The following is an 8,180-nucleotide window of genomic DNA, read 5'->3' as shown; positions in this document are numbered from 1 at the left end:
TGTTCCAGTTTTGGTAGTTTGTGGTTTCTCAGAAATGTATCCATTTCTTCTAGATTGCTAATTTATTGGTGTATAGCTGCCTGGTCTAGGTTTTATTTGTTGTTCTTTCTCCAGTTCCTTTAGGTGTGAGTTTAGCTTGTGTATTTGAGTTTTTTTCCAATTTTTTGAGGGATGCTTATATTGCGATGTATTTCCCTGTTAGGACTGCTTTTGCTGTATCCCAAAGATTTTGAACAGTTGGATCTTCATTTTCATTAGTTTCCATGAATCTTTTTAATTCTTCTCTAATTTCCTGGTTGACCCATTCATCTTTTAGCAGGATGCTCTTTAACCTTCACGTGTTTAGGTTTCTTCCAAATTTCTTCTTGTGATTGAGTTCTAGTATCAAAGCATTATGGTCTGAAAATATGCAGGGGATAATCCCAATCTTTTGGTGTTGGATGAGATCGGATTTGTGACCCAGTATGTGGTCAATTCTGGAGAAAATTACATGTGCACTTAAGAAGAATGTGTATTCAGTTGCATTCAGATGCAAAGTCAGCCACGTGTGGTTGCACTCTCCCCCCAGATGCTCCTCCTCTATTAGTGACCCCAGGAATCTGGAGGGTTCCCTGCCCCTCCTGCGATCCTGCTCGGTTTCCCTGCTGAGCGCCTTTCCATCCGGGAAGAATCTGGTGCAGATTTTTTAAAGTCCCCACTTCCCCTGGGCTGCGCTTTCCTGATCCAGGGGCTCTCACCACTCCCCTTAGCCTGGGTCCTCGCAGGGCCCTCCCCCACTTGAGTCTTTTTTTTTATTTTATTTTTTTTCCACCTTCCTACCTTGTTAGAAGTGAAAACCCTTTTCTCTGTAGTGTTCCAGCTGTTCTCTCTTTACATCTCTGGTCAAATTTGTAGGTGTTCAGCATAGTTTGAAAATTATCCAGGAGCTTTGCGCAGTGGCAGTATCGTAGCCAATGAGGTTTATCCGAGGCACGATTATTGCTAATTGAAAATTATCCAGGTAAGTTGTGGGGCCCGGTGAGTTGAGGACCCTACTCCTCTGCCATCTTGCCCCGTCCCCCGCCCCCAGAAGAAAGAAATTGGGACTGAAAGAACATTAAACAAAAACGATGGCTGAAAACTTCCCAAATTTGATTAAAGACAAACTTAAAATAAGAAGCTGAACAAGTTTTACATAGGGAAGCACAAAGAAATCCTTATCAAGACACATCATAATTAAGCTTTTGAAAACTAAAAAAAAAAAAAAGGAAAAAAAATATTGGAAATAGCCAAGATGGATGGAACAGTATCCATATGGAACATGAATTTGGAGTGGATTTCTCATCTGAAACTGTGGAGTCCAGAGGAAAGTGGCACAATATTTTCTAAGTGCTGAAGGAAAAAGACAGCAGTTACTAATATTATAATACCTGGCAAAACTATCCTTTAGGAATAAAGAGGACATCAAACATTCTAAAACAAAACTAAATTTGTCACTAGCAGACCTATCCTATAGATTGGCTAAATGAAATTCTTCAAACAGAAAGGAAACAATAAAAAGGAATGATGGAATGTCAGGTAGGGAGAAGGAGCAGTGGGAAGAGAGGAAATAGGGGTACATACAATAAGCCATTCTTTTTCTCCTAAGTTTTAAAAATGACATGATATTGAAACAAAAATTATAACACCATCTCATATTCAAGTCAATGATATTTAAAAGTGGGACCAAAAAAAAAAAAAAAGTGGGACCTAAATGGAAGTGAGACTTCCACACTTATCTTAAACTGGTGAAATGTTGATGTCAGTGGCCTGTTGTAAGTCATACATATGTGTTTAAATACACCGAACAACGACTCTGAAAACTGTACCAAACGATACTCTCAAACACATTTCATATAAATCAAGGTGGAATTTTAAAAAATATCCCTACACCCCATGGTAAAGCAAGAAAAGAATAACCCAGAAATGAGAACCAGAAGAAATAAGTAGAAAGCAAATAAAATAGCAGATTGTAACTCTATCATATCAATAATTATCTTAAATATAAATGATCTAAATACAGCAATCAAAAGACAGATAGGCAGAATGGTTACAAAAAGATGACTTGAACTATGTACATGCTTTTACAAGAAAGGATTAACATACCAACTCTGAGATTGTTATCCTTAAAAGAATTAGCATGTAAGATTGGCCCCTCCTGATGTCTGGGAACCTGATTTTCTCTAATAAGAATGTCTCTATGTGCCCAAACTATGTAAACAGTATGTCTATACTGAACACTTGGTTTTTTGGGGGGGGAGGAAGGAGCTCTGGAATTTTACTACATGCCCAGCAAAAATGCTTACATGACCAGTTGCCAATAAGAAAAACTGAGTGATGAGTCTCTAAGGAGGTTTCCTGGTAGAAAACTCTCCACACTTGTTATCATAACAGGTTGCCTGAGGAATTGAGCTCTCAGTGTGTGATTCCACAGGGAGAGGACTCTTCCTCAAGAGTTGCACCTGATTTTCTCTGGATTTTACTCCATGCAACTTTCCCTTTGCTGAAAATCCTTCACTCTAATATGTCATAGCTGTGATCTGACAATATGCTGAATCTTGTGAATACTGCTAACAAGTCATCACACAAGGGTATGATGTTGAGAAACCCTGACACAAGCTGCTTATGAGAAATGACTTCAAATTCAACAAGATAAGTAATTTGAAAGTAAAAATCTCTCTCTCTAAACGTGTGTATGTGTGTGTGTCTATATATATATATATATAGACACACACACACACACTCACACACACAAACATAAAGCAAGAATAGCAGGACTGGCTATATTAACATAATAAAGTAGATTTCCAAGCAAAAAAAAAAATTAGAGACAAAGAGGGTCATTACATATTGATGAAAGAATTAATATACCAGGAAGTCATATGATCCTAAATATAGATACATCTACCATTGGGAGAAACTGGGCAAAATGTTCAAAAATCTCTCTATGTTTTTCTTGTAACTGCATGTAAATATACAATTATCTCAATAAAAGTTTTAATTAAAACTAGAAAATAAAAGTTAATCAGTCCAGAAGGCTTGTTATGAAAAACATTCTGGGCTGAAAGTCATTGTTCACTTAGTGCCACGAAGGAATAACTTCATTCATTGTCTTATAAGAACAATGATGCAGAGTTTACCTGCAATAGGTTTGTCCCCCAAACCCATTCCCCAAAATTTAGGATATCCTATGTATCTAAGTTTTAATAATTTTTCATTCACTGTTTGATTCAGGACTCTCTAATGTGAAAATATTTAACTTAGATTTTATTGTATTAATATTATTATTATTGATAATTTTCTCTGACCTTTCTAATAGCTGATTTTTTTTATCTTTTATCTTTTCTGTCATATTTTTACTTAAGTTTATTTTTATGTCTTATATTCAGGGAGATTTCTTCAAATGTATCTTTTTTCTCTTTTTATATTTTGCTTTTAATTTCCAGGAAACTTATTTTGTAGCTATTTTTTTATAATATTTTTCTTAATGGATGTAATACACACATGTATGTATATGTATATATAGATATATAGTTTTTTTCTCCCTCTCTCTCTCTGAAGATTTTAATTAGAATTTTAGTTCGTGTTACTTAGTTTTATTTTATTTATTTATTTTTTCTGTTTCCCCACTCCGTTCTCCCTCAGAATTGCTTTTCTTTTGTTTATTTTGGTCTTTGTCTTTCATGTTAGAGTCTTATGTGGGGACAGGCTATTAATTATTCCTATTTAAGTGAGCCAAATAAAAGTTGATTTGCAGCTGTGTATACTTGCATGAATTATGTCACCTAGAGGATGTATCTTTTGGGTGAGGGTCTGGCACATGGTCATTTTGCTGAGGAACCCTTCAGTGCAAGAATAGGAATGGAGGCACTAATGCCTATTATTTCTGACCAAGTAAGTCATCCCTAACATGTGGTTTTATTTAAGGCAATGAAACTTTATTTTAGATTGTCCCATTAATAGGGTGAAATTGTAGACAGGCAGAGATAACCACTCCTATGACCTTGCAGTCCACCCTACTCTGCACTCTTGCCCTTGTAGCCTCTCAGGCAGTTTAGCTAGCTCATCAGTTACAACCCCTTTTGCTTGTCAACTAAATTATGGCTTTCTCATGTCCTCAGTCAATATTGTGTCTACTGTTTTCTGTCTTCTAGAAATGTACTAACATTTCTCATTTTTTCATGGCCCCCATTTGGTATTCTTTATTGTATGATTTATACTACTTACTCTTTTACCATTGTTTTAATGATGTGTCAAGATAAAGAGGAAATATGCATTTGTGTTGACGGCAATTTTCAAACATTAGTCACCATTAAAATTGTCTTGACATAAAAATATAACTGTTGTACATTTTACCAATAGTAATTTAAAAATCAATAAAAGTTTCTCTTTACCCCAGAAATATAATCAAAAACTAAAGCCATAATTAGTTTTTGCCACGCTAACAAGTAATTGAATCATGGATTTCTTTTACTTTACAACTCATGTTTCATGTGATTTTTAGCTACTAGCCTTTCATGATTAAAATAAGTAAATTTAGTTTCTTCCAAAGTGTTTTAAAATCCTAATTAGGAAGAGTTTTGTTTATCTATAGAAAAGTGTTTTCTTATATTTTACTAAGTCAGTTTTAGACACACAGTATTCAATCAATTAATACTTCTTTGTAGGAAACCACAAGTGTAATTTTAATGTGCAGTGATGTGAAATTTTGTGTTCTGTGAATCTCAGTTGGTTTTCTAACATCATCCCTCCCACCCCAAAATCAATCTCCCTTCCAACCTTGTCATAAGTTTCACTGACAGTAAAGTCACTCATCTCAGTGGAGCAGAAAGGTAAAAGCAGAATCATTGTTTGGAACTACTGGCACATTGTACATTTATTTCATTTAGTTCAAGAACCAAAACATCTAAGTCATCTTAACCATGCCGATAATGGCAAAATATCTTCTGAGCCCTTCAATCTCTTAACAACTACAGAACTTCAATTATATACTTTTTTTTCACCTTCTTCTTGACGTCCTATTTCTCACTGAGGCCATTTTGTATAACTCCGTGTTCCTGATTAGAAGATAGGAACAAAGGCAATGATGAAAATAATAACCCGGGAAAATACTTAAAAATACACTTCTGATTTAACCACTTTTTTGTGAAGGCTTATATTAGGGTATAATATCATTTATTATTTGGAGAGTGACTAATAAGATTTAAATAGCAGTGAAGGAAAAGGAGAACAGAAAACTTTTTGTTAAGGCAGCTTGACTTTGAGTAACTAAACACTGGCACAGTAGCTTTACTCTTGTTTCTCTTCATAGCTACAAAAAGAAAAAAAAAATAACCCCCCCCCAAAAAAAAAGCCCAAGGCAAAGAAGTGAGTCAATAAAATCTTGTAGTTATAAAGTCATTGTGAAGATATAACTCTCTCAAAGTCAGGCTTAAACCAGGGAATGACTTATTTCCCATGATGTGGATTATAGAAAAATAAAACCCTAATTTAATTTTATCTTGTCAGTAGACCATGTAGGTTGGAGGAAGCAGGGTAGGGTAGAAAAAGAGTCTAGTTTGCTCTAATATTTTTCAAGATTATTATTTTATTTTTTTAAGATTTCTTTATTTATTATATATAGAGAGAGAGCATGAAAAGGAGGGGCACAGGGAAAGGGAGAGAGAGAGAATCTCAAGAAGGTTCCCATGTGAGCCCTGAGCCCAATGTGGGCCTCAGTCTCACGACCCTGAGATCATGACCCGAACTGAAACCAAGAGTAAGGTGCCTAAACACCCGAGCCACCCAGGTGCTGCAGGACTATTTTTATTTATTAACTACAACAACTGAATGAGCAGTTGTAATTTTTGGAGTTATCTCTATTTTTATATCTAGAAATATTATTTCCCTCAGGTAATAATTAGGCTAAACCCTCTCATTTTAAACTGTCTTATTCTGAGGGGCCAACTACTATAATAAACAATCTTAGAGTATCCAGGAATAACATAATAAAAAATTATTTCTAGCTAATATCACAGTCCAAACCAAGTTTCGCTCCATGGTGTCATGCAGAGGATCCATTTTTGGTTTGGTTTTTGTTTTTATAAATACATCTTTGAAATTGGTTGAGGGGAAGAAGGGAAGTAGCTGTTTTGATCATTAGCATTTTTCTTAAAATGTTTTATTACTTATTTCAATCTGATAATCAGGATAGCCAAAATTATAGCTCTGTAACGAAAGGTCTGTAATTTTAAATATGTTCTTTTTTCTCAGCTATATTTTCAATGTCAGGCCATAGTCAATACGATTAAGAACTTCCTCCCTTTACTCATTGAAAAAGGAAAGGAAGGAAGGAGAGAAAGGAAGAAAAGAAAAGAAGAAAAAAAACAGTCTAGTCCAACTTCATGGGCTCATGACCTATGTAGATGGAGAAGGCTCCCTAGTCAAAAAGGCACTGTGCTTGGTTCTGCTTTCGGCATCTTGAAATTCTTTTTTTTATTATTATTATTTTTTTATGATAGTCACAGAGAGAGAGAGAGAGAGAGAGAGAGAGAGAGGCAGAGACATAGGCAGAGGGAGAAGCAGGCTCCATGCACCGGGAGCCCGACATGGGATTCGATCCTGGGTCTCCAGGATCGCGCCCTGGGCCAAAGGCAGGCGCCAAACCGCTGCGCCACCCAGGGATCCCGGCATCTTGAAATTCTTAAACATTTTATCTTTGACCTTGTGTCATAAAAGTTGTCAAAGGGTTGTGGAACAGTGCCCGTACAGAGGTTTGATGCATAATATGTGTGTCTCTTCCTTTCATTGCGGCATCTTCCCATTCACTGTTGTCCATAGTGCCCAGTGAGCACAGAATTCCCATTAGCTTTCCTAGTCTAGTGGACTCCCAGCATTCCTAGGGACCTCTGCATTCTTAGTGGATCCTCTGGTTCTTAGTAGCAAATGAAAAGAGAGAAATGTAAGAGGGACAGCTGGGTGTCTCAATGGTTGAGCCTCTGCCTTTGGCTCAGGGTGTGATCCCAGAGTCTCGGGATCAAGACCCACATCAGGTTCTGCATGGAGACCGTTTCTCCCTCTGCCTGTGTCTCTGCCTCTCTCTGTGTGTCTCTCATGAATAACTAAATAAAATCTTTTTAAAAAGTAAAGAATTGGGAAGTTTTTAATTTAATTATTTTATTTTAGGGTCTGTCCCCCAAAACAGCATATATCATCTCTGTCAATGTCATTGTGCAGACCTCAGTCCTATAGTCTCTACAAAACCATCTACATAATTTGTGGTCCCAGTAAAAAATGAAACTGTGAAGCCTCTTGGTCAAACATTATTGAGAATTTCATGAGTATAAAAACAGAGCTTTAAACTAGGCACAGGGCCTTTTTAAGTGCAGGGCATATGTGACTATACAGTCTTCGTGCCCGTGTAGATGGTCCTAAGTCTCACTTAAATTCCAGGGAATCTGAGAAATGTGGTTTAACTGTGTATCTGGCAGAAAAAGGCAATGGTGGTTGGGAAGTATATTACCAAACAAAGACTGCTGCAACAAATTGCCACAAACATGATGGCTTAAATAAAGAGATTTATTGTTTAATAGTTCTGGAAGACAAATCTGAAATGTATTTCACTGGACTAAAAGTTGGCAGAACTGTGTTTCTCTTTGGAGATTCTAGGGAAAATCTATTTACCTTTTCCAACTTCTAGAGACCAGCACCCTACTTGGCTCATCTTCCAACTTTGCATCTTTCTGATGATTCTTCCCTAATCATGTCTCTAGCTGACCATAGATGGAAAAGATTACAAGGACCTATGGGATTCTATTTGCCTACCTGGATAATCCAGGTTAATCTCCTCACTTTAAGGTCTTTAATTTAATCACATTTGCATGGCCCTTTTGCAATGTAAAGTAACATATTCACGTGTCCAGGGAATTAAGGTATGTGTATTTTGGAAAGCCATTGTTCTGCTACCACAACAAGCATATGGTATTGTTTTCATTACAACTTGCTATGAGAGTTAGTATAAATTATTTCTTTAATGAATTCTACCCAAAGAAGTTTAGTTTCTGAAAGTAATTAGTTCTAATTAAAACAGTGTCTCATCATGGAACTGACTCCAGTGATAGCTCTGGTGCTGTCTCTTCTTGATATGTTCTCCCTAAAATGTTTTCCTTTTCAAGATCATGTAA

At 36.3% G+C, this 8,180-nt stretch overlaps 1 pseudogene; it reads left to right on the top strand.

The window, feature by feature from the left end:
* The first annotated feature begins 924 nt into the window (after window positions 1-924).
* On the top strand, window positions 925-1,001 carry LOC129514684 (U4 spliceosomal RNA; annotated as a pseudogene).
* Window positions 1,002-8,180: the final 7,179 nt, after the last annotated feature.

Source organism: Nyctereutes procyonoides, unplaced genomic scaffold, assembly GCF_905146905.1.
Source record: "Nyctereutes procyonoides isolate TBG_1078 unplaced genomic scaffold, NYPRO_anot_genome, whole genome shotgun sequence".
Taxonomy (NCBI): domain Eukaryota; kingdom Metazoa; phylum Chordata; class Mammalia; order Carnivora; family Canidae; genus Nyctereutes; species Nyctereutes procyonoides.
Note: the sequence above shows the minus strand (reverse complement) of the source record. Positions and strands in the feature narration are given on the sequence as shown.